Source organism: Hordeum vulgare, chromosome 1H, assembly GCF_904849725.1.
Source record: "Hordeum vulgare subsp. vulgare chromosome 1H, MorexV3_pseudomolecules_assembly, whole genome shotgun sequence".
NCBI classification, from domain to species: domain Eukaryota; kingdom Viridiplantae; phylum Streptophyta; class Magnoliopsida; order Poales; family Poaceae; genus Hordeum; species Hordeum vulgare.
The window spans coordinates 213565856-213576069 of NC_058518.1; positions in this window are offsets into that span (position 1 = coordinate 213565856).

Here is a 10214-nt window from a genome sequence, read left to right on the forward strand (position 1 = left end):
AAGAATTGTTATTCATGAGTACCTCATTTGGTTTCCTCTTGTTCGTTGCTGGTAAGCCGGACACCAGATCACCGGAATGACTTCGGGTCTTCCGATTTGAAGTATGTTGTGCTTTCTTCAGTAGGAAATTTGGGTCCAAACAAGCATTTGGGTGTGAGAAGGGAACTTTCCCACAAATTCGCGTGGCCGGCTTAGGTGGAGAAGGAGATGAATCGGAGGAAACACAAATTACCTCAACAGAGTCCTCCTGGGTTTCGTTGTCTTCATTCTATTCAAGAGAGGCAGAGATATAAATACAAAGTTAACAGTAGTGGATGGCGAGTGAAAATAGGATAGGTTTTTACCTCCGAAAGTGCATCGCCGACTTGAGACTCATCGACTTCGGATGGCTCAGCCGCAGCAGCTTTGCCCTTGCCCTTGGTTTTCTTTGGGGGAGGCTTAGCGTTTTTCATGGCTGGCCTTTTGGGTTTCTTGGACCAAAATTTATCGCCTTTCTGAAATAGCATATGTTACAAAAGCCACAATACAAGTGAAACATAAGAAGTAAAGACAAAAGGCGGGTTAGATTTGCTCACCTTGGGCGCCGGATTAATTTTGCAGAAAGGCTTGAGGCCGATTTGGCCGCATTTTCCCGCAGTCTCGCCAGTCAGGTTCTTGATGATGGTGACAATATCCTTTTCTATTAAAGCCATATGGAAATAACATTGAGGATGATCTAAGGTGCCATCAAATTCGCACATTAGCCCGTCCCGGCGACTCAGAGGGAGGATGCGCCATTCGACCCAGCAGCGGATCAGGTCAACCCCAGTAAGGCCGTTGTTTGTCAAAGATCTTAACTCGGACAATACTAGGATGAATTCTGATTCCTCCTCCTCGGTGAGCTTGTCTGGAAACTTGAAGTTCGTTGGAAGGCGATCTTTCCTGTAGCCCAGAAGCTTGTTTTCGCCTGCATGTGAGGTCTCTTGACAATAGAACCAAGACTCGCCCCAACCTTTGGGATGGCTGGGCATGGCGAGTGAGGGAAACGGGCTATCCCTGCGGCACTGGACATTGACACCGCCGAGTTCCAGGCTGGGGCCATTGTGAAATTCTGTTTGGCGATTCAGATGGAAAAAGTGCCAGAATAAGAGGACAGAGGGTTCAATCCGCAGATAAGCCTCACAGAACACTTGGAATTGGCATAGGTTACTTATCGAGTTAGGTCCCAGATCCTGGAGGCGGACGTTCATGAAAGCCATGGCGTCTCTAAGAAACTTCGATCCGGGCGGCTTAAAACCTCGCTCCAGGTGTTCAACGAAAACGACTATCTCCCCTTCTTTGGGGTTGGGGAGATCCTCTCCGAACCCCGTACGCCAGCCGATAACATTCCGATGGTCCAAGTTGCCCGTTTTCACATAGTCTGCTAGTATGGTGTCGTTGACTTTGGTAGGAAGCCAGTCACTTTTGAAGACGGTGCCCATGCTACAAAGAAGTAAAGTATGGATGAATTTACACGCCTCGAACATCTACTGTAAGGGGTGAAATAAGTTCATTTAACTCGCCAAGTAATTTGACCACGGTCTGAGGGAAAAAACTTGACCCGCCATATTAAGAGCCGAGTTGGGTTGCTATGGCGACTTACGAAGTTTGGCTATTCACGAGAGCTGCGTTCTAAAGATGATGGAGACGTTCGTTCAAAACATCAAAGTGTGAAGACTACAAACAGCTTTTTGCAAACAGTAGGTAAATTATGGATCTACTGGACAGATGAAGATACATGAGAAAAGTGGCTGGATGCAGCAATTTATTACCAGGGCAAGGTCATGCCCTTCGCTTGATGAAACATTACTCTAGATTCGCAAGTAAGAGCGGATAAATGAAGGTATTCAAAGCATTGGCTATCTCGTCGACATTTGTGCTAATCAGTTCAGGACAGGCAACAAATGCTCGCGAAGAACATCAAGAACATGGCAGTGCTGGAGCTTCGAACAGAGATTAGATCTGTTCTTAAATGGGCGGTGGCCTAACCTGATGCTTTCGGTCGGAAAAGGTCGACAGTGACGGAGGCTGTTGGAGAAGCACGGAGGTCCCGTCGAGCGAAGAGATCTTCGACGGCGGCGGAGTTCTTGGCGAGCGACGAGACGGCCGACGATGATGCGGTGGTCAATGGCGGCAAACGGATCGGCCGCGGTGCAAAGCTTGACGACGACGAAGATCTATGGGCGGCGCCGAAGCCTCTCGGGCGAAGACGGAAAGTGCGGTCAGCGGCGGTGCCCTCGGGAGGCGATGAGACTTCCTCGCTGTGATAATGGGGAGGAGATTGACGAGACTGGTAGGTGGGAAGCGCCAGTCCTGTCCCCCCATCTATTTAATAGGGCGGGCGCTGGAATCGAGGCGCCTTGAGCGGGAACCGTCGGGGAATAAAAAGATTCGCCATAATAGCGTTTCGAAGATTTTGGGATAACGATGCACCAGGATCCGTTGGGATTATGTCATTCTTCCCGGAAATCGAGGGATAAGAAGATGCCAACAAGAAATGGTTTGGCGACTTAAAGATTTTTCGGTTCCAGATGGCGGGTTACAATTTCTGACGTATGGAGAAAAATGAGGAATGAATCGCCTTTAACTGAGCAGAAGTATTGGCGTGAAAAGAGTTCAAGTCAATCTGGGGCCTAATGTTGGGGATATTACCTGTTAATAACCCGCCCTAGTTGGGCCGGGTCACCAATCAGGCGATTCACCTAAACAGTGATTTGGGCCTTGGCCTGGCCGGATCATGGTCGTATGGCGGTTTATGATTTCTGGAAGGTCTCCAAGCTTTGAAAGACGGCGACTTAGAGACCACAGGGGTCACGATTTGTAGGAAGGAAAGTATCCTTGTAAACCCTAAGGGTTCGACCTATATATAAAGGCGAGTCCCAAGGAAGGAGAGGGCAGGTTAGAAATCATCGAGTGCTGGGTCTGGCGAGTTACGCCCTCCTTGTAATCGAAACCACATTAATACAAACCAAAGCATGACGTAGGCCTTTACCTCCTCATGAGGGGCCGAACCTGGGTAAATCGCCGTGTCTCTCCCGCTTAACCCCTTTGAGTCGCCACCAAGGTGCGATAGCTCCAGTACTAAGTCCTTTCACTAGGACATCTGCCGTGACAAAACCACGACACTCGCCACAAGCTACATCAGAGTCACATCAGTACAATACATAAACATCATGAAGAAGAGCAGGGTCCGACTACGGAGGAAAACAAACGAGAAAAGAAAATGACGTCGATCCTTGCTATCCCAGGATGCCGGCCTGGAACCCATCCTAGATCGATGAAGAAGAAGAAGAAGCAACTGCAAATGAACAATCAATGCACTCGCGTCAAGTAACCTTTACCTGTACCTTCCACTGGTGTTGTAGTAATTTGTGAGCCACAGGGGACTCAATAATCTCATTTCCAAAGGTATCAAGACTAGCAAAGCTTAATAGGTGAGGTATGGTTAAGTGGTGAGGCTGCAACAAGCGACTAAGCAATGTATGAGGTGGCTAACTTACGAGTATAAGAATAAGAGGGGGATGATCTACGCATAACGGATGTGCACTACTGTTGATCAAATGAATGATCCTGAACACCTACTTACGTCAAACATAACCCCACCGTGTCCTCGATCAGAGAAGGAACTCGCAAAAGAGACAGTCACGGTTATGCACTCAGTTGGCATATTTTAATTAAGTTAACTTCAAGTTGTCTAGAACAAGTGTTAAACAAAGTTTCCACATTGCCACATAACCGCGGGCACGGCTTACCGAAAGATTTAACCCTGCAGGGGGTGCTCCAAATGACTTATAGATCCTGTGTACACTCATAAACACATTAGATACTTAACCTGTTAAGTCTTGAAACCACCAAAGTCACTAAGGGGCACTAGATGCACTTACAATCTCCCCCTTTTTGGTGGTTGATGACAATTATGTTAAGTCTTCAACAGGGATAAAAAATATGAAGTGTAAATACTCATTTGAGGAATTTGAAATCAAGATTCAGAGAGACTCCCCCGGAAGATGTGCATATCTTGAGGATTTTGCTTTTCACAGCAAATGCACATTGATGATTTATATCATGGAGATCTCCCCCTGAGTCTTGTAAATCATGCATACATATAACATATCATATGAAGAAAATGAAAATGCAAGATAACAAATGCTATCTGACGAATTCCAGCATGCGTGTATTAAAACTTGAGGAATAAGGATGCGAAGAAAAACGTTCAAAAGCGTCAAAGTACCATCGGGCTTAAATATAGTTCATAAGCGCCAAAAATATCCCGCTTGAAGACTAACTCTCAAGTTTCTCCCCCTTTGTCATCAAGTGACAAAAAGGGACAAACTAAGGACTAACGTCCGTGAAGACTTCACTTCGTGGCAGTTGATGAAGAGCCGTGATGCTTCTTGGGAGTAGTCTTCTTCCTTGGACCGGTAGCAGTGTCGAGCTGTTCTTCATCAGTTTCAGCAGTGCAGAATGAAGAAAAGGAGCTGTCTTCAAGGTCTGGCACTGGAATAGGCCTGAACTTCTTCTTGGGAGGCCACGACCATTCAAAGTCTCGCTCAAATTCCATTTCTTCAAGCTCAGTCTGAGTCTTGAGATGTGCAAGTGTAGCCCAGGTGCGATCAAAAACCTCATGCACATAGTGATGGTTAAGCTTCACAGAGTTCTGTGTCTCAGTAAGGGTTTTCACAATGGCACCAAACTGGCATTTGACCCACTTATGATTGCGATCCACCTTCTGGTAAAGACTGAGGAGGAGCTCTCTTGTATTCATCACGCGAGGAGGCACGGGGTTGCCAAGTATCATCCCATGAAGAATACGCTTCTGGCTCTCTAAACTGGCCATCAAGGGGCCTACTGCCTTCTTCAATCACAGATTTTCCTTTTCCTTCAATGGACTCGAAAGTCTTCTTGTTGACCCGGATAGGAGGCATATAACCAACATGGTTTTGGAAATCAGCGTGGAAGTTGATGCCTGCCTTGTCCTGATCAATCTCATAATCCATGGGGCATATATCTTGTGATCAAAAGGACACATAGCATCGTCGGCCAAAGTCCTCAAGAAGAAATCATGGATGTTGATAGGAATACCATGAATGATGTTGAAGAGAATATTCTTCATGAGGCCTACAACATCTTCTTCATCGGCATGGCCTTTGATCGGCGCGAGCACACTGCAGAGGATTCTGTAGACAGACCCGGGTGTGTACTTGAGCTCGTGGACGAGGAAGGTTCTTCTTGGAGATTTTCCTTCAGCCAAAGGTTTCATGAGGACTTCCATCATCCCATTTGGCAGCTCACGCTCACCATAAAGCTTCACAGCCTCATCTGAGGGAATTGGTACAGGCAGTTCACGGAGAAGCTCAGTAGCAGGCGCCTTGTAGTGAGTGTTTTGTGTGATCCAGTCAAACACCCAAGTGTTAATATCTTCAGGGTTGCCGGAGATATGAAGAGTGGCATAGAACTGAAGAATTAGCTTGTTGTTCCAGTCAGAGATGTCGGAGCACATTGGTAGTAAACCAGCATCATGGAGTACACTAAGGACTGGCGCTAGGCACGGTATTACTTCAAGTTCAACATGAGGAATATGCCTGTGCTGGAATATCTTGTTTCGTCCACATAGCACAGAGGCATAGTAATTCATCTGAGTCCTAGTCCAAAACTTCAGATGCCTCATCTGAGGCTTGTCATAGGGGTTCTCTCCAATGAAGTACATGCGTTCTTCAAAGAAAATTTCCTTTTGAAACTTAGGACGCTTGGAGAATGGCTGACGCTGAACTGGCTTCAGATTTTGCTGAGGAACAGGAGGGGAGACAACAATGGTAGTCTCTGGGTTGAGCACGACGAATGCATTTTCCTGGTCAGGTGCATTTTCCTCAGCATTTTCCTCAGGGTGAGGAATTTCAGCAGCTGGTACTTCAGGCTGAGGAGATTGTGCTGGCTGGGCGTCAGGCTGAGGGGCTTGCTCTGGCTGTGCATGAGGCTGAGGAATAGCTTCTTCTTGCTCAGTTGGAGGAGTTGGATCAGCCTGTTCCTCATTTTGAGGATTCTGCTCAGAGCGTTGAATTTCATCAGCTTGAGGATTTTCAGTTGGTTCTTCCTCAGCTCGCTTGGTGGCAGATGCAGTTTCATCAGCTGGTGCAGCTGATGCTTGAACAGTGTCTTTCTGAGGAATGAAAGGCTGAGGACTGTCGTCTATATGAATTTCCTCGTCAGTGTGTTCCTCAGAGGCGGCATCCTTCGTTTCCTCATGTGCCTTTTTCGCTGGATCATCAATGATGACCATTTCATAGGAAGGAGCGACATTCAGGGGCACAGGGTCCAGAGGAGCAGTTTCTTCAAGTGCTTTGATGCGCTTGGACTCTGTTTCTTCTTCTACTGAGGAGGCCTTTCTCTTTTTGGCTTCCTTCTCAGCAGCCCTGGTTTTCTTCACGTCTGATGCAGATGGAGTCATCTTCTTCACTGTTGCAGCTTATGGTGAAGGGGTTCTCTTGATAGATTCTTCAGCTGGTATTGACGAACCAGCTGGAACAGAGTCTTCAGCTTGCTTTGGCGAAGCAGCTGGGTCAGGGGCAGTCTCATTAGCTGCAGCAAATTCATCTGCAGGAGTTTCCATTATGATTTCTTCAATAGCCGGTTCATCCACACGGCGTTCTTGGTGTACTTCCTCAACTTGAGGAGTTTCCTCATCATGAGGAGATTCATCTGCTGGCTCCTCAATCAGGGCCTAAGAAGTTGGTGCTGGGGGTGCAGCCTTCTTATTGTAATCATCAACATCACTAGTGGCTAGCTTGATGAAATTGCTCTTGAGACTTTTACGATCTGACAGCTTGGAGTACTTGTCAGTCAATTTCTTCAGCTCTGCCTGTGTTGACATCAGTGCATCAGGAGACAATTTAAGGAGATTCTGCTTGAGGAATTTCTCCTTTTCAATCTTTGCAACTTTGGCCTGCCTGGCCTGGTGTTCTTTCCACTTAGCTTCATTGATGAAAGTGGTCACCATATGGTTGATGGCAGGGGGAAGCTTCAAATCATCAACCGGAGTGTTCGGGTCCTCATACCAGATGTTGATGTAGTCAAGGAGGACCTTGGGGTCCATTGCCAGAGGAATGGTACTGCCCGATGCTTGAGCTACTCTTTCCTGCTTGTTTCTGATGACGGCTTGCAGGGTTTCATCATCAAATTCATCACTTCCCTCTGATGCAGTCGGGACGGTGATGATTTTGCTGGGGCTTGGCAGAGTTGCACATTCAGCAGTTACCAGAGTCTTCGCAGGAGGTGTTGAAGACTTTGTCTCTGAGCTGGTTGCAGCTGGGAGTGAGGAGTTGGAGCTGGCAGTCATAGGCTTCATGACTTGCTTCTGTACTGGTTTCTCTTGAGGCTTTGGAGGTGGAGCTGAGGATTTTGGAGCTGAAGAGATTGGTACTGAGGGATTTGGCGCTGATGGTTTTGGTGTTGAAGGTTTTGGTGCTGAGGGTTTTGTGACTGAAGCCTGAGTAGACTTCTCTTGAGGCTTTGGAGCCCTTGGCTTTGATGGCACACACTGCATTTGAGGAATTTCTGAGCCAGAGGTTTTTGCGGCTGAGGAAGTAGCAGCAGCTGAGGCAACATCTGAGGATTCATTGAATTTCCTCACTGCAGTTTTTTCCTGCTTCTTGAACTTAGCCAGATGCTTTTCCTTCTCATCGGGATAGTCATCAATGGACTTGAGGCTTGAGGAATATGCTACTTGATGATCCTCAAGTGGGGCCCGTCTGCGAGGGGGCTTCAGAGCGAATTTCTTCGCATACTTGGGAGTCACAAACCTGTATTCCTTCCATTCCTTCGCCCATCGGCGTTCTCTTGGCCATTGTCTCATCTTCATCAGGCGTGCAATAGTCCAAGTAAATATCCTCAGGGATATCCGCAGATGTGTTTTGCTCATGTTTCTTTCCTCCCTTCTGTTTTCTGTCATCCTCCATTTTCTTCAGTTGAGGATTTTGCTGATGAGATTGAACTCTTGAGGATTCTGATGAGACTTGAAGATTTTCTTCGAGAAATGCTGCAAATGAGTTAATGTGATGAGAACCGAGAGATTCATCAGCTGACATGTGTGTACCTGTGAACAGAGTATAGTTGGGAGGAATTTGGAGAGGTCACATGCGTTCTCAGATTTGAAGAAAATGTAAAAGTTTGACAGTTTGAGGAATATAACCAGTGGTTGAGGAATTTGCCTAAGCATACTGTTCTTGGGTTCCAGAGTTCTACAAATCCGAAAGTTCGCACAATTGAGGAATCTCGTGAAAATCTTAGATGCTTAGCATGGTTCATCAATGATGTGGTGATAGGCAGTGTTTGAGGAATCAAGTGCTTATTGTTTCTTGAGGAAAAACATATTTCACACAGAAGATGTAAAATTTTAGATCTAACTTGCTGTAAAAATGGGATTTATTTACCCTAGAAGGTGCGCACGAAGAACACAGAAAGGTGTCTGTGGAGAAGCTCTTCAGTCGCGTGTCCAATGCATCCTAACCCGGCGACAGAGGACGTCTACGGCGGCGGCGGACGAAGATGGTCCGACTCCGGCGTGGTTCCGGCGACGGAGAAGTCGAGGCAGCGAAGCTCTTCCTCACCGGCGACGAGACTACCAGCGATGGCGCTAGGGTTCAGTGGTGTATGCTATGGCAGGAGAGCGATGGAGCGAAGAAGAGTATGCCGAGGGGGATAAGGACATATTTATAGCCAAAAGTTACTATTGGCGCAAAATTTTTGGACCAAACACCCCCTGCCTGTACGTCTCCGCAGGACACGTGTAGCCCCCGAACACTGCGGTGGAGATAGTGGAGATCGTGGTTATCCGATCGTGGGAAGTGGGGTTCAGTTACTGTGTATTAAAGAAACAGTTTTTGAAGATTTGAGGATTTTTGTGACAAAATCATCAGCAGACAGGGACGCAGTGAGGATTCCGAACAAAGTTTCAAGTAGAACACATATAAAGAATTGAATAGACTGGATGAGTATAGCATAGAGGGAAAGTAGGGTCCGATCACATTCACTTAGCAGAAAATATCAACTTGAAGAATTAGCAATAAGTGAATGCTGTTGAGGACTTGAAATCACAGTCTATCTAGTCGAATGAAAGTCATCAAGTGTTTTTGAAGATTTTGTGATAAATCATCACAATGAAGAACAACTGTTTTAAAAAAACACATTTTGAGGAAATAGAACATTTGAAGAAAATCAACTTGAGGAATTTCACATTGGGCGGTGGCGTGACCCACCATATAAGAATGTTGATTACAGACGCCGCGTACAATTGTCGTAGGGCCCTGAGAATCAATTTCTTCGTTAATTTCTTCACATTCAGAGTGACATTCTTCATTAGTTGAAGAAAATCGATTCATCATGTGTTGCACATCTAAGTCATCAACTTTGCATAAGTGTTAGGATGTGTGCATGTTTTTACAAAACATTTGAAGATTCTAAGATATTTAGCTCACACCGCAATTTGCAAAACCTTTTCTCATCCAAGGGCTTAGTGAAGATATCTACCAGTTGATCATCAGTCTTCACATGGTCGATGAGGATATTGCCCTTGAGGACATGGTCCCGAAGAAAATGATGACGAATCTGGATGTGCTTGGTCTTCGAGTGCTGTACTGGGTTGTATGCAATCTTGATAGCACTCTCATTGTCACAGTAGAGAGGCAAATTCTTCATGTTGATGTCGTGGTCCTTGAGGGTTTGCTTCATCCATAGCAATTGAGCACAGCAAGAACCAGCAGCAATGTACTCAGCTTCGGCAGTGGAGAGTGATACGCAGTTCTGCTTCTTGGAGGACCAACAAACTAGTGATCTTCCGAGGAAATGGCATGTGCCAGAAGTTGACTTGTGATCCACACAGTCACCAGCATAGTCAGAATCAGAATACCCTACCAGATGAAGATTTGAGCCCTTGGGATGCCATAATCCTAGTGTTGGTGTGTGAGTTAAGTATTGAAGAATATGTTTCACAGCCTTATGGTGTGATTCCTTCGGTTTTTCTTGAAAACGTGCACACATGCAAACACTAAGCATTATATCTGGCCTAGATGCACATATATACAATAAAGAGCCAATCATAGAACGATATACCTGCTGACCGAAATCTTTACCATTTTCATCAGTGCCGAGGTGGCCGTTGGTAGGCATTGGAGTCTTGGCACCTTTGCATTCATGCATGTCGA